The 24,045-nt window shown below is 33.4% G+C and overlaps 1 protein-coding gene across 2 annotated transcripts in view; it reads right to left on the bottom strand.

Moving 5' to 3' along the window:
* LOC115449011 overlaps positions 1-22,958 on the bottom strand; it is a 41,229-nt gene extending 18,271 nt beyond the window's left edge. Inside the window, exon 1 of one of the 2 annotated variants that reach the window (XM_030176666.2) lies at positions 22,674-22,958. The gene's annotated coding sequence lies outside the window, so the exon portion shown is untranslated. Of the gene's footprint in view, positions 1-9,788; positions 10,043-22,673 lie in introns of those variants that run through there. The other variant, XM_030176667.2, reaches the window with a different exon arrangement.
* Positions 22,959-24,045: the final 1,087 nt, after the last annotated feature.

Below are 24,045 nucleotides of genomic sequence, written 5' to 3'. Positions count from 1 at the left end.
TTTTTATATAGCTCAAAATAACAACAAACTCAAACTACATAATATAGATATTGTGGTATTATAAGCCGTAATCTACTTATAATATGGATCTTTTATTTTCTTTGTAACGATAAAGAAATATAATAATGTTATCACCACCAAAAAAGACTAAATGTAAATAAATAATGCGTTTTTGACATGGGACGCCAATGTAAATACGATAACAATTGATACGCAATTTTATCTGTTGACCTATTTTGACAAGGGCATCACATGTGGTTTAGCCGAATGTTATCAATATAACAAAACCATATGTTAAGTATAATCGTTTTGTGGGCAGTGTCTAGTAAGTCAGTGAAATTTTAACCTCCTTTTTAAAGTCGGTTAAAAAGTTAAATTAGAGCAGCAATATAGCGTAATTCCATATTATGCAGACCACACTCGCTACGAGAAATTTCTACGTTCGGATGGATCAGTTATAAAATAGCTGCGATTTAATTTGGCTCCGTACGATGACACAGTATGAAAAATCTAAGAAACTCGACAGCTTTGCAATATACGGTCCAATTTTCACATTCCAGATCCTCGGCGAGTGTGTGGCGAGCAGAATGGTCATTTTTGACGTAAAAATTACTTTGGTGCACTGATACCCAAAGTGGTCCAGATGGACCCCCAGGGGTCCATGGGAGACTTGATGTGGGTCCACATTGGTATGGCCAAAAGTTGTTGGTCCATGAAAATTTATATTGATTGGTGTCGTAAGAGGGATGGTGGCACCCATATAATCCCCCGCGATGACTGGCCGGTAGTTGTAATGCACTTTCTCTGCAAAACCTAAAATAAAAGAAAAGTCGACCGGAACCAGCCAGAAAAAAAAAGTTTGGGAACCTCTGCTTTGATCGATCGACGGCATACGTCGATTGTATACCCGAGGGGTACTTTGATTGTATATGGATCGATGTCGACGTCGGCCAATTAGAAGTGGAAACTTCCGATTCTTAAAACACGTGTTGCACGGATTTAGCATCTGGGTCCAATAAGAATGCTTATAATTCCGCGCGCATTACATAATAGAAAGGAAATTAGCAGTGCGAATGAACCATGGTCGCATCTCTATCTACACCTTCAGATGAAAAAGTTTTGCCAAATAAAAAGTTATTTGTAATAAAATAAACTTGAACGTAAACGATTAAAGTTTTTATTGTAAACTAGGTTTTTGGACATATTGCTGAGTTTTTTCGCACCTCAGATAATTGTAATGAAAACCTAACCTAACCTAACCCTGTAGTGCAGGCGATTTTGTCGACACACATGTATTTAAGTATATACATATAAGTAGTCGCAGTAAAAGAACGCATGCCGGTTTCACTTGAATTAACATAAATGGTTTATGTAAGATCGATGTAGACAATGCCTGTATCCAGGTCGCGTGATCCGTTAGTCTCGGGGTGAGAGTTCTTCGTACGATCAGTGCTAAGTAGCCACACTTCCAATTTGCATGGATTTTAGCAGCCTATCACAGTATTTCCTAGTACGCAGACGCGGAAGAATTTTTGTTTGGTCTACAAATTATATAGAATTGCGTGTCTTTTGTATTTGGGTATCGAATTATGAGTTTGAGTTTGTCGGATTGAATCTATTGGTACAAGCCAGGCTTATGAAAATGGTTCATAAATTTCAAAATAAAGTGTTTTATTACTCTCCTGTCTTCTTTTCTTTTTATTTACACATAAATAGATAGTATCAAATTTGGTTTTATGGTAATAGCAATTCGTTATAATGCACAAGTTAAAAAGACATTAAAAACACGTAATGGTATGAATTTGTATAATTTCTCACAACACAATGCGAAGACGTAATAAAATTTAATCAAACTTAATTTACTCAGTATTCTCCTAATTACTAGACAACTAAATGTGGTCGGATTAAACGCGTGAGTCAGGTAGGGGTCATCGTCAAGGTGCGACACTGACGTCTTGTAGATGGCTAAGATTAGCGCTGACGCATAATACGCTAGGCTCGGTCACTACCCTGATTCCATACAAAACAAAAATGACATGAACTGTACGCCAACTACCGTGCAAACTGTCTCGCAACCACATTGAATACTTTCAACAAAGGATGCATTTGTTCTTAAGAAATTCATTGCCCACATTATAAACGAAAAGAATGGATATTTTTGAATGAAATCTTCCCACCACATAGGCTGTTTCGTGCCTGTGCCGTCTAAAGAAATGAAATGGCTTTGCCTTTCACGAGGTGGAACAGGGCTTTTTCTTAACTCCAGCTTGTTGCGGGGGCAATTCTATTGAGTGTTGAGATGCACAATGCGCCGCAACCTGAATGAACTGAGTCCGCCAGTCAATAAAGTTGGAATTGGGAAGCGTGCAGATTTGCTTTGAACCAGTCCGGTATTTAATAACACTGTTTGTGTTCTTGTTTTAGTTTTTTGTTGGATCTGCGTTAATAAATCCCAGCGCTGCGGACATCTGTTGTGTTTGAGTTCAGAAAAATGAGGTTTCCACACATTATGTTCTTGGGTCAATTGGCTCCCTGGACTACATTCATTATTATGAGTTGTAACGATTTTGTTGTTGTGTGTGGTATGGGATAAAAATGTGCTTAGTTATTTATATTTTGAGTGTTGTATCAAGTCTTCAGTTAATTAACATGTTTACAAAAAAATGTAATGTTATTTGCAATTTCTGCAGACTTTTATCGTGGTTTAGGTTGACCTTATTGTATAATAGCTGTTGTTGACATCAAACAAGAAAGGTTTTTCAACTCTACGAAGTTAATTATGAATTTGTACATTGGCTTGTTGCCGAGGTTATGTTTTTATTACATTTTTTGTTGCCTTTTGACTATGTGCAGTAACTTTGTTACAGTAATCTAGTAATAAAGTGGTGTTCTACTTTCAGAGAATGTTAAACATTCAATCTAAATTTATTGCATAGTTATTATTTTTTTTCAGTATTGCGATGTATCACAAAAATATTAACGAATCCATCAGGTTACTGATTAGATTTAAATGATATTTTTTCACATTTAATAATTTATAAATCAAAAGAAAAGTCATGATACTAATTAGGCTAATTACAGATCATTTCTTATTGCTAACTTTGTAATTGTTTAGTATACATACTTTTTCCGACAACGTTTTCCTTCCGTTCTCATTTTGTTACCATAACCTTTTTGTAATGATGGCTCTTTGTAATTTTAATCTTAACATGTTGTTGCTTTGTTGTATTAATGAATATTCAATGTATAATTAGTCTTCGGCTGCAGGTTTTGTTTAACAAATCTCTGTGACAAAAGAAAATTTAAAACACAAAAATATGAAATATTCACAAGACCTTTTTGTTTATGTAGTTGAGAAACTAACAGCAAACACAGAGATTTACAAGATAAAAGACATAAAGAATCTTTTACAAAATTTGTTCTAAATACATCATCTAAGATCATGCTTGTTTGGGGCACGCTGCCTAGAATTGGTCAAGCTAAATGCTAAGTGAATTTTTTAATTAAGTTCTGAAGTATACTAGCAGCTTTAAAGCGTTTGGGGAAAAAAATGTTAAGAATTTTGATTTTATTATATATTTTATTTATTAATCAGGAATAGAAAATAGATTGAGTTTATAGTAAGTACCTACCATGTAGATCAAGTATGATATGGATAAATGAGGTGTTGCGTCTTTACTATGCCGGCCTGTTATAATATTCCGTAATATAGTGTACTTATGTAGCTTTACGACTGTAGTATATGTTTAGCAAGTTTCTTGGGAGAATAATATAAGTGATATAATATTGTTACGTAGAGTTACGTGTCACTATCCAAGCAGAACAAGAATTGTTATGATGTGAAAATAATTAAAATAACTTCGTCTAACTTCGTTGAATAATGTATGTGAATTTTGCATAAATTAACCATGCACCGCGAACCTAGTCTTTGCATAAAGAATTTATTGAATAGATATAGAATTACGGAGTTTGTTTTTTAATACGAGCAATATTTTAATAGGAGCACTAGTATAACAGGAACACTGTTGTAATAGGGGCACTGTTTTAATAAGAGCACTGTTGTAATAGGAACACTTATAATAGGAACACTATTGTAATAGGGGCAATGTTTTAATAGGAGCACTATTATAATAGTAATACTGTTGTAATAGGGGCATTGTTTTAATAAGAGCACTGTTGTAATAGGAACACTGGTGTAATATGGGCACTGTTTTAATAGGAGCACTATTATAATAGTAACACTGTTGTAATAGGGGCATTGTTTTAATAGGGGCACTATTATAATAGTAATACTGTTGTAATAGGGGCATTGTTTTAATAAGAGCACTGTTGTAATAGGAACACTGGTGTAATATGGGCACTGTTTTAATAGGAGCACTATTATAATAGTAACACTCTTGTAATAGGGGCATTGTTTTAATAAGAGCACTGTTGTAATAGGAACACTGGTGTAATATGGGCACTGTTTTAATAGGAGCACTATTATAATAGTAACACTGTTGTAATAGGGGCATTTTATAATAAGAGCACTGTTGTAATAGGAACACTGGTGTAATATGGGCACTGTTTTAATAGGAACACTGGTGTAATATGGGCACTGTTTTAATAGGAGCACTATTATAATAGTAACACTGTTGTAATAGGGGCATTGTTTTAATAAGAGCACTGTTGTAATAGGAACACTGGTGTAATATGGGCACTGTTTTAATAGGAACACTGGTGTAATATGGGCACTGTTTTAATAGGAGCACTATTATAATAGTAACACTGTTGTAATAGGGGCATTGTTTTAATAAGAGCACTGTTGTAATAGGAACACTGGTGTAATATGGGCACTGTTTTAATAGGAACACTTTTATAATAGGAACACTATTGTAATAGGGGTAATATTTTAATAGGAGCACTATTATAATAGTAACACTGTTGTAATAGGGGCATTGTTTTAATAAGAGCACTGTTGTAATAGGAACACTGGTGTAATATGGGCACTGTTTTAATAGGAACACTTTTATAATAGGAACACCATTGTAATAGGGGCACTGTTTTAATAGGAGCACTATTATAACAGGAGCACTATATTAAAAGGGGCCCTGTTTTTAATAAATAAACTACGAAGAATCTTGACCCTTTACTAAAATTCAAGTGCCGTGAGTTTAAGGCAGTTGGTGTCTTTCGGCCATACAAAACGACACTGATATTTACGGATCACACAACAAAAACGAATATTACCTTGGTGCGGGCATCGAACCTGCAGGATATTGTTTCAAGTCGACTCATCGCTGACTGCGTAAGAGGTTATCGCCATTTTCATTTTGGATTACTAATGATGATCGCGAAATAAAAAAAAAGAAGTTTATTTTTAAAAAAGCGTATTTTAGGTTTCGTTGATTTAAATATCTTATGTTTTTTTATATTTCAAGTTCATTCGCTTTTTGTTAATGAATCTCAAGTATTGACAATATTTTTTTGTATATTATTTATAACGTTTTAACACTGTACTATTCACTAACTTTGAATCTAACAATGTTAATATATCAGAATATTTAAATAATATAACCCAATATTCTATATGTTACTTTGATTAATAAATTAATGAATCCCTTTTTATCAGTTTATTATTAAAAATCATCAACTGTTTAGGTACAGTGATATTATGTTTCTCTCGTTAAATATCTAACAAGAATTACGGATTTATCATAGCAGTTACTTAACACATTGAACCTTATAATATTGTCGTTAGGTATTTCACAAATACAAGCCAATATTCCAAAGATTGGCAATATGGTACTGATTTTGCGATAAACTCCAATGTCATTTACAAACGGGGACCGGATTTATCCTTCCGAAGTAAAGGCGTTTAAGCTTCATCTGTAAAACATATCAAGTTACTACAAGTATAGGAAAACACCAACGAAAGAGGTTATTCCTATTTCAAATCTTGTTTTGAAATGAATAATACGTAAATCAAACCATTAATATTATGTTATGTACCTACCAATTTTTTTATATTTTTTATTTATTATGTAGTTCTATTGTAATTAAGAGTTTAGTGACATCATTTTAAATAATAAAATGTTTAGTATGTTTTGTTAGTCAGTCGATTTTTTTTATTTTGAATGACGAGACGAGCTTGCCGATCGCCTGATGGTAAGCGATACGACCGCCCATAAACAGTAAAAACATCATCCAACACCTTGAATTACGAAGTATTGTTTGGTATTTCACTGCGCTCGCCATCCTGAGATATGAGATTTTAATCATGTCCAGTAGTTACACTGGCTACAATGTCCTTCAAACCGGGACACAACAGTGACTACACACTGCTGCTTAGCGGCAGAAATAGACATTGCGGTGGTACCTATCCAGGCGGACTCTCAAATATGGGAGCCCTACCACCAGTATTTTTTTTCTAATTTATTGACACAAACGATAATGTAATAAAGAATAGGAAGAAGAGCCTTCAGCAAAATCTGTACTTAAATAAATTGAAATGTATAACACATATGAGTGTATTGTTATTAATTCATTTTGTATAACACCTACAAACACGTTTTGTAGGTGACCTAGAAATTATTACAAACACAAAATATGATTGACCTACATTATTGAATGTTTTTAAAACTTCACGCACTTGATTTATACGGTACTTGATTAAATTATGTACATAGCCATAAATATATTTAAGTAATGTGGTATTGGGAAGTTGCAATGAAATCGTGTCGATATTTCGACATTACGTTGAATAAACTTGATTAATTTAAATGAAAAGCCTATATTCATTCGTAGTTGACCGCAAATTATTTAAATTATGGGTACGTGTTATACTGGTTTCAATTTTATTTTTGTAATTGGTTCAATATTCCATTTCATTACTTGATTTTTTATACCGACAACTGAAAAGTTCCTTGTTTAATTTAAACAGGTAATCTTATTAAAATTAACATGTAATTGTACATCAGATAATAAAAATACGTGCATTTTTTATTCAGTCAAATTCTTTGAGTGATAAGTGTATGCTCTATTTTCCTACATCGATGAGATTAGATACATCAGAATTAGATACAAAGATTATTTTGTCACATCCGATAGTGAAAGTAATGTTATTTGAATTTGATTCGGATTATCAACCGCCTTGATAAGAGTTAATCTAATTTGGTATACAAATTTCACATCTGTATCTAATACAAGAGATAAAGTCTTTTTATACACATTTTAATATATGTAAATTCGATATTCTTTTAACTGGATCTTAAACACTATCTAAAGAGATTATTAAAAAAAATCTAGGGTATTTTAATGAATTTATATGGGCCATGTCACGTGTGATAATACTTTTGCAACTCATGTTAATTACTGCGATATAAATATCATAAAATAAAACAATTTATAACAAAAATATAATATTATTTTTCCTCCTTGTTTTAGCCCAAACCCATAAATGCTGCACGAGTAAGGACGTAGACATCGATCAAAATAACGCAAAAAAATATATTTTAGAAAGCAGATTCGCTTGGATTTTATTTCGCTAAAGTCAAGAATAGAATTACGGTTTAATGTAAATCATCTAAAATTATATCCGACCGTCACGCCCGTGGACGGGCAAGGTCAGGATTATTAGCGAAGACAGTTACGTATTCTATTAATCGCAACGTCGCAAGGTGACGAAATAAAAACAATCTACGCTCGTTATAAACAAACTGTACTGCCGTGCTAAGCTCAAAAGCGGTATTTCAAAAAAATCAAAATCTTGATTTTTATATCGTCAGATACTTAGCTTAAAGAAATACCTATCTAATGATCTTACCTACATAACGGTATCTTGTTTAGAACTTGTTAAAAAACCTTTAATGAATTTCTCTATCTCAGTTTTACATACAAAACTATAAAACTATATCTACAAAACTTCAATTATCTCGAAATAAGGTTTCCCTGATATACCGCTTTTGCGCTTAGCACGGCAGTGTAACACGTTGACATATATTTTAACGATATACACGAACGTCTATATAAACTTTTTGTCAAAATCTGGAGTTAGAACTAAAGTTGGCTGCAGCACTACAACATCAATCGTCGTTTATCCAAACTTTTTAAACATGCAGTGCTAAAGCGCTTTAAATATAATGTATAAGTAAAAATAAAAAAGTAAATAAAGTAAAGTCAGATCTGCGGATTGCTGTATAGTTTACTCGAACTCAATGAATGTTTGAGACGCCAAATCTAGTACGTAGTACATATATATCGATGCTGTAACATAATAATATTTCAGCGCTGATTATGATCTCAGTGTTGGATTTGGAATCGAATCTCTAGACTCTATTGGTGCTATTGCTACCAACTACTATAGTAGTTTGATCGAAGAAAGCCCAGTTACTGACAAGGCTTATCAGCCCATGTTGCATGCCATGCAAAAAGGTACTGCGTATTTGTATTAGTTCTTTTAGTATAAAGTATGTTAAATTCAATCAAAGGCTGTTCTTTATATTTAGATTTCTTTATATTTATTTTATTTAAGTAGTTCAGTAGATTTTGAGAAAATCGATAACGTACAGACAGACAGAAAATGGGACTTTGTGTTATAATATGTATAGATCATGCAATCAGTCTGTCAGTCGTTTCCTTATTTTAGTCAGTAAGATCTTCGCCACGTGTTCGTAGTCTTGTTCTATAACTATTTAGTTTACTAACTACTATCTGCTACCGGACCAAATATTCATATAATACCATTATTACGACTATACGGACAATGTACTTACATATTATCTCCACTGATAACGCGGAACAAAATAGAAATGATGGTTATCTTTATCCCTAACTCATCTTTCACTTTTACGACATCCGTGGGAGAGTGAGGACCATAGTACTTCTTGTAATTTATCGTACTATAATAAAAACTTATCAAGGGACGTAAGTAGTGAGTCATGAATATCGAACTCCTAGTGGATTTAAAGTCATCAAAAATGTATGGATCCGTAACGTAAATTCCATTTGTATGACACAATCATGTATCTACTGCATGAATAATCAGTCATCGAATATTTACGTTTGTACTTATGCTTCTTACATACAATAAAACATACACAAAACAACATTAAGCTGGTACGTAAATTAGCGAAACAATTCCTATGTATATGCGCAGACTCGAGTAAATTGCTTGGCTCTAGTGAAGTATGCTCAATATTTATTTTATTACAAATGGTTATTAATCATTTGATAGGTATGTGTGTATCGTATTCTTTATTCCGTTTAATGCCTACTTAGTTTATTGTTCATATATATTTATAGTAATATGTCATTAACCGAGGATCTTAGTTTGTATTGATTTGTTTTAATCTAAACTCTAATTAGATAATTTATTGTCTCGTTTTAAACAAACAAATAAAACAAGCGAAATAAGTATTAGATTACATATGTCATAAAGGTAAATGGTAATTTTTTTACACAATATTTTTATAAGATAAACATTTCTAAAAGTAAAAACTATAATGTATAAGTAATACTTATAACAGGAAATTACGGTAACTGGTAAATTTGTATTCAAAATAATGAAGATGTTTATGCATGTAACTAATTGTATATTCATAAAAACAAGTTCTGTAATGGATATTAATCCGTAATTCGTGTACGCATCTATAGTTTTGTGAATCATTGATTACTAATATTAGACTGTTAAGTTGCTTCAGAGATAACCAACAAAATACAAAACAAATCAAAGCGTATTACGAAGAGAAGATAAAAATACATTTAAATTATAAATTACACGAAAGCAATTTAAAATGAACTTCAAATACCTTCAAGTAAGTACAACAAAGATTCGTGTGTCTCGCTTCTGTGATAAAGTTGGGTATACACTGTAACTGCACTATAAATTATGCAAAGCAACCGAACAGTTCTGCAAATATTTTGTTTCCGAGACAAAGCAATTCACTTATCGAAAATTTATTCTGTGGGAATTGTTGCCATGCGGAGTACCGACACAACGTTCGCCTTAGCGGGAATTCTCCACGGAACTAAAGTTATTTTGTCGACACTGCGGTCGGGGCAGTATAGACTACAGCGGACATAGCTTCTGAGCGCATCTTAGAGATAAAATTGACGTTAGCGCAGTACAACGCTGTTATACTACGAAACGGACAGGCAAGTCCAAAACAGAACCAGCAATGTAAAGCGATTGGAATAGGTTTCCAATTCAAGAGTGGTACGCTATTAAAGGAAACGTCGTCTGAGGAGATACGTTGTCAGGCGGGATTTCTCGCACGTGAACAAATTTGATTCAAGAATGAGATTATAATATCCAGGTGAATTTGTGGTATCGTATAGATTTTCTCACAGTTACGTCCTCGGTAAATTGCGCCATTTTGTTCCTTAAGTATACGTTTATTTTACGCCGGCGAGATGAGAAAGTTGGTGATGTATTGTGTGTGTTAGACGAGGAAAGGTATTGTGATTGATTGTTATAATGAGCTCCATGAATCTTCATAACATTATGCTCGTGGACGCAATAATTACGCCGAAGACTTCATTTATAAGTGACTAGCATCACATAGTAAATTATTAATGCAGCAGACATACAATAAGGTACATAATAAGATTAACAAAAAATGACTGAACGTTTAATTATAAACATGACGTTTCCTTTGTAAATATATCGAACTGTTTGTTTAAGCATGCCATCAAAGGAGCAAACAAACACAGTTTAACATCGACCGATGTGACACAATGTTTTGCTAACGCATCAGAATGTGGGCTTAGTTAGCACTATGTGTCCAGTTACGTGAGAAAATAATGCAAGACGTCCACTCAGTAAACTGTTCAAACAGTAGGTACCGACATAAAATATTGCGCTGTTGTTTCAAACAATTCGAGTGTACCATATTTAGGACCGGTTTTAAAAAGAACAATGTAACTCGGCTTCGTTCAGTCGTTTGTGAAAATATTGTGTTGTGACTGCGGCGAGCTGGTATTGCTTTTCAGGAAATCTTTCAATCTCCCGCAGACATTGTCACACGATTTTTTCATTAATATCGACATGAACTATTTCCCGAGGATTGTCGGCCGACTAAAGAGAAAATAAAGGTTTATTAAGTTCACTCTTCCGTAGAGTGAGGTCACTTCCTAGTGTCAGGGGAATGGCCAGCAAATCGGATTACCTGTGTATCGATCGTGCTTACCCATTCCAGTTGTGTGGAGCCATAAAAAAACAATTAAAATGATTGCGGATATAAAACAAAAGAAACATCGCATAAACCAATGTAAATATTATACAATTAGCTGAGAACGAACGTGTTGGCGATTCTTCTAAATGCGGATATAATGATTATATGCCAGAGAAAAAACATGCCTTCTATTATTATGGAACTGTTAATCTAAACAATGTAACGCCACAATGAACGTCTTAGAAGCTGTAACACAAACGTGATATTAAAACATTTTAATCATACTTCATCTTTCATGTCTTAAAATGGTTCAAACCATCTGCTATTAAAACTGTTTTGACACCTGTTGCACGGTCGACCGCACACTGTGTAGCTTTTAAAATAATGTAGCCGAAAACGTACCTATTATGAGTATTATATATCCATATGTTCTACGCAATTAACAAAATATGAATTATTATATTTTATGGGTAGGAACGAGTTGAAATAAATTTTAAGATTTTTTATAAGTCTTTTTATTTATTCGCTTATATTTATCTTGCTTCAAATACCGTTAAAAATATAGGGATTTGAAGTTCAAGTTTATTAGTTTATAATTCAGTTAAAGAAGTAAGTGTTCTGCCAGCGTGTTTTATTTTCGTATTTGCATCAAATATCCTATTTTTTAACACATCTCTGCGCATAGATTACGTAAACTTTTTGTATAGCCTGTTGTTATGTATCTCGTGCTTTCGTGAACAAAACACATAAAAAATCCGACCGTGTGATGGTTTAACCCTGAACTAACGTAAAAATGTTTCATGCTTATTCCACGGAAGGTTTATGACACGGCACCTTCGCATATACTTTTGTATTTCTGCGAATAAACGGATTTATTATACTCAGGTAAGGGTATATAGGGTAATTTTGACAGCATTAATAAATGAAAACATATAGTCATCTTTACCTCTGCTAACATTGTGCCAAAAATCATGCATGAATAAAGAATATTTTTGCTATTCAGGCGCATAAAATTAAAATTACTTTTTATAGATATTTATTTTGTTTGAAACTTACACTTTTTTATTTTTTATCTACGGTTAGAGGAAATAATTATTTAAGTGTTATTTTTAAGAACACAAGTATGTGTATGTATGTTTGAACATAAGTATGTGTAATGTGTCTTTGAATTAGTTACACAATGTCAAAATAAGCCTTTATAGTTACACAATACTAGTAGTCACACAATGTCAAAATAAGCATTTTTTTTTTTTTTTTTTTTTATAAAGTTACATTTTAAACTCACTTTACAGACAAGTTGGTCTTCAATGTGTGCCGAAGCATTTATTCCATAATAAATTATGAAAAAAAAAAACAATAATCACATTCAACATTATATTTAGACTAAGATGTAGATCAAACACAAGGGATCTTATAAGATTATAAGCAAAAAATCCTTCAACCTACAATAACTATGAAACAACAAAGCCAACCAAGCCTGGACACAGGTCCTTGACACGCCAAGGCTGTCCATACATGTATTGGTATTGGAAATACATTATATTCAAATATAGAGCCTTATGTTAGTAAGGAATGTTATTGTCTTGTCTGCTAATATCGGATTGCTGTCAATGGATGATAGTTATTAATATACTATAAAAACTTTATTTTATTTGTTCTCTCTAAACAAACTTAACTGTACTTAGTTAATTTTAACAAATTACTGTTAACTTACGTTTAGAGTGTTTCATTTCTAGCAATTACCGCCAGTGTAAAAAGCCCTTAACAAGCGAGTATGTGGTATTACAAAAAACTTAGGGCGACGCATTAGCTGTTAGAAACCCGCGATATAATGGCCCTCTGGCTCGCTCTAATGACGTCTATTTATTGTGAGAAGCCCTGCAATTATATAGGAGGTAGATTACGATAATAATTTAAATTCTATGTAATTTTTACTAAGCTTCATTTTAGATTGTATGCAGTAAAGTATTTCAGTAATTTAAAGGTTATTAATACTCTCTTTATAATCGCAAATTGTGTCCCGTGTTGTAGAATTGGCAAGTTGCAAAATATTTTCCGTTATTTTTCCTTAACTGACTATGTTCGACCTTCTTGCAACGTGATCTCAAGTGAATTCCTGTGTTTATCGTCTGGTTTTAAAAAGTTGTAATTTTTTTACATAGCTTGCTTTATTACCAAATACAGCTAAGTGTTTTGTTAGAGTAAGTAATTATTTATCGCAACTGACAACTTTCGACATACCCAAACCCACTCTTGCACTGAAGCTTACAACTCGAACAATAAGTATTTCCACCTACAATATTACTTAGTAATCGTAATAGGAACGGAAATATTATTTCGCTTTTGGTTTTTTTTATTCTTCTTAAGTATACAAGCAACCGAAACACTCACACATCACGCTTTTGTCCCCAAAGGGGTATGCAGACATGCGACCACTAATCGTCTGCGTGTTCTATGCCATGACGTTATTGGTACCACCATATCGGGCACAACTTTCTGACACCAAGCTGATACTGAGCAAAAAAATCAAATATCACTTTGTTTGACTCGGGAGTCGAACCTGGGACTTCAGAGCCGTGTCGTATCACCCACACTACGCAACTACGCCATCGAGGCAGTCTTCTGAAGATACCTCGAATATGTCTATCGAATAATTAACTCTACAGGTATCTGTCATTAAACATTTTATCAACTATACAAAATGATGTCCAAAAGCTTAGAGAAATCCCCGATATTTAATTCGACAGTGGAACTAATTTCTTAATTATTTCCACCGGCACGTAGCGAAGCGTTCCGCCTGAGGTTGATACCATGATGGGAACACTTAAAATAGTCATACACTTCTCCGTAAAAGTCCCGCCATATTACAGAAATAAGTTGTATATTTTTCAAAACGCCTCTGTATGAAATATCTGTAGGAGATTTGAAACTCTTTCCTAAACACTTGTGTGACTGAGATATTTTTACGTAACTGCGACTTTGAACTCTTGCGCCTAGTAACTAAATTATTCCACTGGATAGTTTAAATTATCCAAGTTCGTACTTATCATATTTTATTTGCTCGGTTATTGAGCATTTACAAAGCGATTCTTCACGTGCCCACGTAGATGACTTGCTGATAATATTCCATAATATTCATAATGAAGTCTCATAACTTATAACGAATAAGTTGATTGGTTTTTTTGGCTTAAAATATTAACTTATTCAGATTGCGTCAATCTTTTTTTGTTGGTACATATCAAAAAGATTTAATGTTATTTCAAGAGTTGTTAAAACTCTATGTCAATTATAAGTACGGTGTACACTATTCCTGTATAACGTGTGATAAGCATGTGATATCTATCTTAGAACTTAAACTGTCGGAACTAATAGTTGTGTGAGTGAACCTCAGGTGTAGACCAGAGACTCGGTGCGGCCCTCGGCAAAGTTCACTGCTCTTTCAGACTACACGTTGACGATGCCAGTTTCAAAGGAAACTGGACTCTAACATAAAACGTGTAAAGACAATTTGGGTTAATACAAAGAGGTACAGTATCCTGACAAATCATTACACCATTTTTTATTGACAATGGGAACTAAGACCACCGACAACGTTTGAAATGAATACAATTAAAAATTTAAATAGACGATTACACACATTTTATCCGTTTGAAGATTATCAGGTGCAGATACTTCATAGAAACTTGTTGGGGCGTTAGAAAAAGTGGGCGACATTTCGCCACACTTGTATTCAATGATGTCAAATAATGTTGGTCGAGTGTCGCAAGCGGAATTTTGACACGACAGAATTCCGGTCCTGCCGAACTGCGAGTGCTGTATGCTAAGTATACCAGTATCTCACTGCCCACCTGTTCCAGCGAAGGGCGTTGTTTTATTACGCTTTAAGACTTTGGTATACTATCAAATAAAATGTAAATGAAACAGTGTAAAATATATTTTTGCTTTTTATTCAAAGCTGGTTTGTGGAACAGTTATTTTTAGAATTTCTGTTTTGTTTGCGAATCCCGCGCCGGCATGAATAATTCTGTGTTGACTTCTAACATAAAAATGCCCATGCCACCGGCTCTCGTGTCAATGGAATAGCGGCAAAATCTTGTATATATTTGATTTACACAGAGTCATACAATATATGTTATATCGTTTTTGTGGCGTATAATAATATGGACATTCCACAATAATGGGTTTAATATTAACGTAGAGGAACTTAAATGATTAATACGGTATTTTATTATTAATTTTAGAATGACCTTAATAATTATTAAACTAGCAACATAATATTTTCTGTTAAAAAACACGTCTCACTTAGGTCCCATTATATTGTACGTACGTCAACAAAGATACTTGAAATGAACGGAATGTAACACAATATTTTATTAAAACAACATTAATAGTACGAAAACGTGAACAAACAAATGAATAAACCACAAAATTAAGTCGTAATGCATTACGCAAAATCCATTATCATAATGGACAGAGATAGCACAAAAAGTTTCTGTGTATTGTGAATAGTTTGTTTGGAGATTACTTGGCTCGTTATGTATTCTGCTAAGAAAGGGTCGGCTGGAATTCTAAATAAACTGAATTTAAATAGTCAAGTTTGCGATACACATATCTGTTATATCCTAACAATTGAAATTCTCTGCATGTTAACTCCGACACCAGTGTATTACTACTGAGAAAATAAATTTATTAATATTTATATATATTATAAATCAAAGTCCCCAAAAGCTGTTTGTCTGTATGTGATCGATTTTCAAAAAATCTACTGAAACGATTTTTGTACGGTTTTTACTAAAAGGTAGTGCAATTCTAGAAGAAGGTGAAGGTTAATAGTACATTACGGTTTTATGTTAATTAACTGAAATATAACGATTACTATTAGAGAGGTCGCGTAGTTGTAAAGAATCTATTAAACTACTAAATAATTGAATCGATGTCGTATTATTTTGAACCGACATGGTTCTTGACCACAAGTGGCCAGATTTCAAGCTTCAAAGAGCAAGGGACCCTGAGCCTCGCTTGCCTATTATTACCAATAATTAGACAAAGTTAGGGTGAATGAAAAATAACTGGCCACTATAATTTTGATATGTATGAATGCATCTAAAACGAAACAAATGGAGAACTGTTGCTACTGCAGCGAGGTGCAGTAGATGAGTTTTGGTAAAATTAGCAAATTATTTATATCTCACCCCCGCAATGTGTCATGGCACCATTTTAATGTCGTTTTGTTCGGTTTCTCTGTACTATATTTGACTTGTAGGTTAATTACCTTTTAGATCAGCTTACTATTTTCTTAAAACTTTTCTTTTATCTGTACTTCCTAGTATATTATAAATATCTGTTTCTGTACTATTTTATATTTCAAATTGTTTAAAAATATTTACTCTGAAATTGTTTTAAACATAAAAGCACGATGTACAGATTCCCAGAATTACTTTGGCTATTTCAAATACTTTGTTACATTTAAAGGTATATCTACAAATAATGCAAAACTACCTGCAGGTTATATCCATCCCTAGATTTGATTACGGATGGAGTCTTAGTCGCATCAAGTACAACTTCTAATACCGGAAAAGTTAGGGTTGTTTTTCTGATCACTATTCTCGCAAATTACCCTTCCTGGCAATCAAACTCAAGACCTCACGGTTCATAGCCTATGTTGCTATACCGAAGAAAAATAAAGCTATAGATTATATAGAGCAGAAACTGTTGATTTAATTATCACGTCAATAAAATGCTTCAATCGGTGCATGCATTAAGTCAATTACTATGGCTTCAATAGTCGGGTTCTCAGTAATACGATAATGTATTTCAAGTGGATATATTTTAGAACCGTTAGTGCTTTACTTCGGCCAATACAATTCGGTCAGCAAGTGGCCTGTTTCCGTCTGTATTAGCGAATTATTTATACACTTTGGTTCCAGGTGAGTTGATGGTTCTCGCTGTTTATAACATGGCGCGATACGGCCGCGGTGGGTCCGGGCAGTGACGTGATCGTGCGACGTCCAGTATTTCAGATAGATAATGGTAATTGCTTTTATTATTAATTGAGAGGCTTCTTAAAAATAATTTTTGATAACATATAAATGTGTGCATCGATATATTTGTTTATCCTGTGCGGTTTTATTACCGAACGGGCCCTGCACTGGTGTGTGTCGAAACCTTTAAACGGGTGCAGTGTCCTGCTCGGTTTATTTCCGATGTCTCGTATTGATTTGTCAGTTTTCAACTATCGTATTTATAAGCTAGCACATATTTACAGTTATTTATTTACAAAGTTGATAAGTGTGTTTAGATATCCAGTTTAGTCTCCGTTAAAGTCACGTTCTTGGTTTGTCTCCGCAAATAAAGGTGTTGAAATACAAGTGCTCCGAGGTTGTTCAATTGTCAGCAAATTACTTATGTTTAGGGGCCATTTTTCATGAAGCGTGTCATTTGATTTAGAATGAACGTTGGATATTAAACAAAATAAAAAAATAATCTGTCATATTTATATTAATCTAGTATTGTCTCATAGTAATATTCGTCAAACAAACAATATTTTATTATAAATTATTATGTCAAGGTTTTATCAACACGTTATTATTCGCCACTCGCTTTGTTTGGCTTAAATATTTAGTACGAAAGGGTACAATTTCAACTATAACCACCTCCGCAATTTTGTTGAGTCTGCACGTTTAACCGCTTGCAAGCTTAAAATTGCTGATTTTGAGAGAAAATATTTGTACAGAGGGCGTGTGTCCCGAGACGGGTTTTATTATTTATTAAAGCTAATTACGCTTGCGGTTAATTTGATCTCGGTGTTTGTTGCATGTTTCAAGTTAAATTTAAGCAAACTAGAATAAGCAGTGTTCTGAGAAACGGGTTTTATCGTGTTTGTATCTTTTGCATACAAAATTTAGGTTGAGCCGCTGAGCGTTGACAAAAAATACGTATCGCAGCTCATTGTGTATTTATCTTACATCCTTTTTTTATATTTGATTCAGCGGATTTGATTCGGTCTACTCTGTTTTCGTTGATATTTTTTTCAATGTGATATGTAAATAATTCGTCTCCGTTGCCCAGGCAACTATAAAATCCTTCAAGCGACAAGGAATTACCCGCTTATTGCGTGCAAAATTCCCCTTTCCGACTGCCTGTCGTCAGAGTTTGTTTTAGAGGAAGTCATTTATAAATTTGAAAAGGCTCGATGTGATGTTTTATTAAATATAAAATGCACTAATTCGTAGTTTATTCAAGAGATTCGTATCAGTTTTCATAAAATCACTTAACGATGGACTTAATTAGAACAAATATTTTTCTAAAAAATTCTCCGAGTATTAGGAAAAAATCTCTACTTTAATTATGTGTACATAATTAACAGAAGCATTTGTGTAAACTCATTAACTTGGTGCCGGATGTCTTCAGGACATTACCCTGCGTTATCAGTCATCTTTGCTCCTGTCTGAAGATAGGTCATCGCAATACGTTACGATTGTTATATCTCACTGCCAGTAGAATGAATGGTTGACAGGATATCGATAGTGCGTTCACAAGAAAACCAACTACAGGATGTTTTGAATATGGGAAAAACTTGCGGGAAATTTGTTTGCTTTACCTCACACGTTGCTGTCATGTTTATTTATGTGTATGGCATTTGGAATTGTTTTCCTTCTAACACCAAATGTACGCGTTGTCCTAAGACATGTGAATGTTCAAATTATAAAGGTATTCATATTGTAGGTATAAAAACATTAAAAAATATATATTTATGCCTGATATACAATGATCGCATAAGGGACTAACTGGGATCTAAGTATTTACACACTCCTAAAATAATTTTATATGTAACTAGTTTTTGCCTGTGGCCCGCGTGATATACTTTTTGCGGGATAAATTTCTCGGAAAATAGTAGCCTATAGCACTCATGAGTAATATAGCTTCCTAGTGCAAAAAAAAAATAAAATTGGTTACTTAATAGTTCCTGAGATTAGCGCGATCAAACAAACAAACTGTTCAGCTGTATGTGTTAGTACTGATTATTCTTTTCAAAATTTCTTTAAAGATTTTAGTCAGAACGAAAACTTATGTCTACAGTTATTTATTTATAAGTTGATAAGTGTGTTAAGATTTCTTTATCAAGTCACTGGGCATCAAAGGACTAGGCACGTACTTCATCAAGTACAAGCCCAGTGCTTTGAATATATTTGAAAAATATAGTTCAATATAGTTTTTTGTTCTATTGATGTGTTATGACTACAGCTTACGTGATATAAGTCACGTAAGGACTATTCGAATAACAAAAATATGTTTTTCATTCACTAAAGGAAAATATATGTTGTGGTCATTCAATATGATCCAATATAAATTGTGAATGGGAAATAACCTTACATTATGGTTAGGTGTAAACCTTATTATAATATTATTAATGTGACGAGACCATCTTATCACTCCAACCGCTTTAACAATTAGTAGTTCATCTTGAAATAAATATATGTTAAGAAATTCTCGTGTAGTATCGTCGAGTGTTTTCTAAGCATATAATTTTTATTGAAACAAGATTTTTTTATTATACGTGCTCGTTGAAGGTACCCCACTGCACCTGATGGTAAGTGAAGTGGGGTCCAATAGAATGGAGCTGAGGAGTGATGATACTCCTCGGCAGTCAACATAATTATGCCGGCCTGTTGGAACCGGATATACACAGGCTGATGCCGGAATGCGACATAATTAAGTGCGCCACTATGGCGCGTTTAAACACCTTGTGTACCGTGGTTGCTATCTAGGCGGATATAAAATATATCCTACCACCAGAAGAATGTTGATGTATTTATATAGAAGGATGCGAGATAATATAGGTATTTCATAGTAATGATCATGGTAACTATTGCTTTTTAAAGGATAATTTGAAGAAAAAATATGTTTAACAACACTCACGTCTTTTGTGGAAACAGCATGTGTATCAATCAAGTATTTACATTTACAACTGATAAGTGTAATTATTGATATAAGATATTAATATAAATATTTTGTTTTGTTGATAGAAAACGTTGATAGAGAGCCAAGCCGAGATAATTATGTCGTTAACAGTAACTGTATTGTTACCAATAAAAGAAAAATATAAATACATTGTTTTTGTAGTTCAATATTCTTTAATAGTAAAAAAAATAACCATGTATACTTCCTTTCATATTATAAAACAAAGTCCCCCGCCGCGTCTGTCTGTCTGAATGCGGTAAACTCAAAAACAATCAGATTTCAATAAAACTTGGTATGAAGATAGTTTGAGATCCCGGATAGGAAATAGGATATATAGCGGGCCTTTTATCCCGGAAAAATATTTTATCGGGCATAGCTATAAGCAAAAGCCATTTTAACATATAAAGATGGGGACATAAAAGGAAGAAAAAAAAAAACAAGAGGTACCATCTGCAATGTTTAAATTTTCTTCCCTTTCTAATTAAGTAGAAGATTTCTTCCAATATCGTAACAATCACGGATTAAAGTTACGGCGCGTAATAGTTCATTAGAAAAGGCAAACTTAAATTTCTTATCACTAATTCAAGTATATCAAGCATTAAAGAATAGATTTAACGAATTGATTTCTAAAATCCGATCACGATAATACAGGTATTTCATTTATAGTGTACGATGGAGCGCAAATACATAGAAGGTATTAAATGCTGCGTTCAGAGGTCGTAACTTTTCACCGAACAGTGCCCGAGCATGAGCCCTATTACCAATACATTTAGGTCTTGTTCGTCATACTCGCGCATTTTTCTGCGAAAGGTTAAGATGTCTGGAAGCAACTTTAGATATCAAAACAAATAGTTTTAATTATTTTACTAGACGCTGATTTTTTGACGTCAGATAATTTTTCTTAGAAGTAATTTTTAATAATTTCAAAATTTAAAGGTATTTAATCTGCACAATTCATAATGAAGAAATAATATATAAGTAACACAAATAAAATTCAACACCCGTTAACGCAGTTCTGATCAAATACACTTGCGTCATGTGTTTGTTAATCATAAGAGAAATTATAAGGATCTTTCGTTGTCATAACACCAGTTCCGAAACAAACATTTGGAGAATATACAAACATTTGCCGAGTGCGGGAATTGATTTCGAATTCTTTTGTTTTAGTGTTACTTGCTCACAGCAGATTTTAATAAGAGATTCCCATCTTAATCATTTCTCGAGAATAAACCGATCAAAATAAATCAATATGTCAAATAAAATTTATTCTGATTAGTCCATTTTTGCGTCCTATTGAAACAATATAGATCGTTTCTTGAAATCGAGGGTTACTACTACTCACCCGAATTCAATATTTTCACCGAATACGTTTTCAAGGAAATGAAATAACTATTGTAGTCAATGTAATTTCCCATTACCCCAGGAGGACGCAGTGTAAACTTACTATGGACTTGAAATCGAACGTTCTGGATGGTATAGCAATATATTATGTAGGTAATTAGCAGTAAGGTAAGGTAGCAGTATAGGTAATTGATAGCCAGCGATGACGTTATGTGTTGACCAACTTGTCAACTTGTCATTTGTAAAAAAAAATGTTGAGTACTGACGAAATGTACTTCCAAACGTATTTCTCTTTTGTTATAATTTGGCTTCGAAGCTACAAAAATCGAGTAATTGAAACATATTTAACTCATTGTCAACAAAGATAGCTCTAGTTATGTATTATTCTGTATTATCTTGAATGACATTAATTACTAATTAATTCTGCGTTCCGAGTACAGCTGACGGAACCTTGATCATGCTCCCCTTCATAGCTAATCGTAGTCTCAGCAATTAACTTACGGCGGTCTCAAATTAACAATCATTAATGTTATATCGATGGCATGATGGCAGGTTTTCCCATGTTTTCTAATTCATTCAATAATATCAATTCCGTATTACCATCAAACTAATTCTGACATCATTGTTAGAACCATCTTAAGGTGGGGCTGGTATATGATTTTAAATAAGTTTATCCTTGTTGGAAGTAAGCGTAAGGCAGTAGTCGTGCCTCATCTCGATACCGGACCGATGAGATACCAGCTTGAGGCAAAAAATAATAACAAACTATCATCTGACCGAGAACTGGTTCTTACAGTTCGGACTTCGGCGGATGAGACTTGCCGGATAGACATAAACGTTGAGGTAACTTTTTATCATTTGTTGGCACAAAGAATTAATGATTGAGCGAATGGAACAATGTAATGAGTTATAGCTAAGACAATAATAGCATTGTAATTCGTAATCTTCTTAAACTGTAAAAATTATGAATTAATAATTGTAATTAGTGCAATGTTCACGTGTTAATGTGTTATTTCATACATATTAATACATCTAAACACTGTTTTGAGATTCAAAACTAAATAGAACGTAACATGAAATGTAAAGAATATTTTAGTGATGGGTTAAGGAATTTTTAAACCGTTTGCGTTACGATTTAAACAGTCTAAGATGTATGTTATTACTTAGGTGAATACTGTTATGAGATTCCATTGCCATGTTTAGCGAAGAAATGCTTACCTCCGGCAAACAGCAATTAGTGTATCGGCGCGGCACAAACTGCGCAAACAAAAACAAAATTCGTGGCTCGGAGCGTCTACAGAATAATGTCACCGGAATATCCAAAAAAATTATCCAACACTTTGTATCGTTTATGAGATTTCTCTTAATTTTTCATTAGTTTCACTCCACTTACAGTCACAAGTGTGTGACGAAGAGAATAACTTAGTTTCGCGTGCGCGCGGGTGAACGACACGTAGTGTTGCGCCGATATTTCGTGTCCAACTGGTAACGCGTTCGGTGTTTCGGTTCTGCCGGCAGTCGACGTGCCCCATGCCGCATGCCGCCTCGTGGACACTCGGCCCAACTCCGCATTACAAAGGGGTGGCCATTCTGTTCTACTGGAGCTTATGCTTATATTCAACAATTATAACGTTAAATTTTATAATATTATGTTCATTGATAGTTAAAAGGATGTTTTGTTTTGCATTTTTTGTGTTTTAATTGTTTTAAGATGTCTATCTGTTATAATATTTTAAACTTATACAACCGACTATGTAGATTGATTGATATGATTTTTAATAATAATTGATTATTTGTATTTACCTATGTATTCATAAGTAAATTCAATTCAACTGCCATTTTCGAACGCAAGAAAAGCTTGCTCTTTTTACGAAATGTATTATGACGCAAATGAAATTGTTAATGATTCCCACACTGTAATCTGCATTTAGTTGGACGTCACTCCACATGTGAACCTGTCAAATGAAAAATAAAATCATGTTTAATAATTATTGTAGTAATGAAAATTAATTCAATATGAATGAATCGGCATCGCGTATTAATAATTATAATTATTTTGGCAGGTAATAAAGCATATCGACTAATGAAAAGCTAATTGACTTAAGCGTCATTTTTTTTGTACGTCGAATTTTATACATATTTGAAATTAGCACCGATTTTTTTAAATTTTTGAATAGTTAAAATGATAAAAAAATGTATGTCGTTATGTAAATCACTCCTTTACCCGTCGATATAGAAGTACTAATATCAAATGCGTAGATCGTATAAAGTAATTTTTAGTCAAGTGGTGTTTCAATTCCTTAACTATTTAAAAATATTCCACCATTGGTTAATTAAATCAAATGTTAAACTGGTTTAGTTTTGTCGTTACCAATGTACGGCACTGCCGTCATAATTGGTAATATATCCTAAATTATAGCAAAACCGCAATGCAGGCAACAAAAACAAGCTGAAAATACCTGTGTAATCCAATATGGGCATAATGGTGCCTTCAGGCTGTGGAAGCATTGAAAAGGAAATCACTGATGGATAGTCTGCCAAACGCTCATGAGTGATGGTCCTTTTCTTTTATTTTGAATTCATGTTATCC

The sequence above is a fragment of the Manduca sexta genome, chromosome 25 (assembly GCF_014839805.1).
Source record: "Manduca sexta isolate Smith_Timp_Sample1 chromosome 25, JHU_Msex_v1.0, whole genome shotgun sequence".
Lineage (NCBI taxonomy): Eukaryota > Metazoa > Arthropoda > Insecta > Lepidoptera > Sphingidae > Manduca > Manduca sexta.
Note: the sequence above shows the minus strand (reverse complement) of the source record. Positions and strands in the feature narration are given on the sequence as shown.